Here is a 233-nt window from a genome sequence, read left to right as displayed (position 1 = left end):
CATAACATTCAACCTCTTTCGGTAAGCATGGAGGACAATCAAATAGTGTCAGAGATAAAGGGTTACTCTCATTAGAAGGTTGGCATGGGTAGCTAATCCATTCTTCCTCCTTTTGTTCGTCGCTCTCCTCTTCTTTTTCATCCAATGATCTTTCAGGTTCATCAATTTCCTCCTCTTTTTCATCCAATGAGCTTTCAGGTTCATCAATTTCTTCTTCCACAGGTTCCTGCAAG

This window comes from Lolium rigidum, chromosome 7 (assembly GCF_022539505.1).
Source record: "Lolium rigidum isolate FL_2022 chromosome 7, APGP_CSIRO_Lrig_0.1, whole genome shotgun sequence".
NCBI classification, from domain to species: domain Eukaryota; kingdom Viridiplantae; phylum Streptophyta; class Magnoliopsida; order Poales; family Poaceae; genus Lolium; species Lolium rigidum.
Note: the sequence above shows the minus strand (reverse complement) of the source record.